This window comes from Fukomys damarensis, unplaced genomic scaffold (assembly GCF_012274545.1).
Source record: "Fukomys damarensis isolate Sample0158 unplaced genomic scaffold, DMR_v1.0_HiC HiC_scaffold_2482, whole genome shotgun sequence".
NCBI lineage: Eukaryota > Metazoa > Chordata > Mammalia > Rodentia > Bathyergidae > Fukomys > Fukomys damarensis.
The window spans coordinates 1-468 of NW_022903394.1; the positions used below are offsets into that span (position 1 = coordinate 1).

General features: G+C 49.8%; 1 pseudogene; it reads left to right on the forward strand.

Annotated features, from left to right (window-relative positions):
* Positions 1-4: 4 nt before the first annotated feature.
* On the forward strand, positions 5-462 carry LOC109118200 (annotated as a pseudogene).
* Positions 463-468: the final 6 nt, after the last annotated feature.

Sequence of the window (468 nt, forward strand, 5' to 3'; positions counted from 1 at the left end):
CTATGTGGCCATCTGCTCCCCCCTGCACTACACCAGCATCATGAGCCCCAAGCTCTGTGTGTGTCTGGTGGTGCTGTCCTGGGTGCTGACCATGTTCCATGCTCTGTTGCACACCCTGCTCACAGCCAGATTGTCTTTCTCAGTGGAGACAATGTGATTCCCCACTTTTTCTGTGACTTGTCCGCCCTGCTGAAGCTGGCCTGCTCTGACACTCATGTTAACGAATTAGTGATATTCGTCATGGGAGGGCTAGTTGTTATCATCCCATTCCTACTCATCATCATGTCCTATGCCCACATTTTTTCCTCCATCCTCAAGGTCCCTTCTGCTCAAGGTATCCGTAAGGCTTTCTCTACGTGTGGCTCTCACCTCTCTGTGGTGTCACTGTTCTATGGGACAATTATAGGCCTGTACTTGTGTCCATCAGCTAATAATTCCACTGTGAAGGAGACAGTGATGTCTGTGATG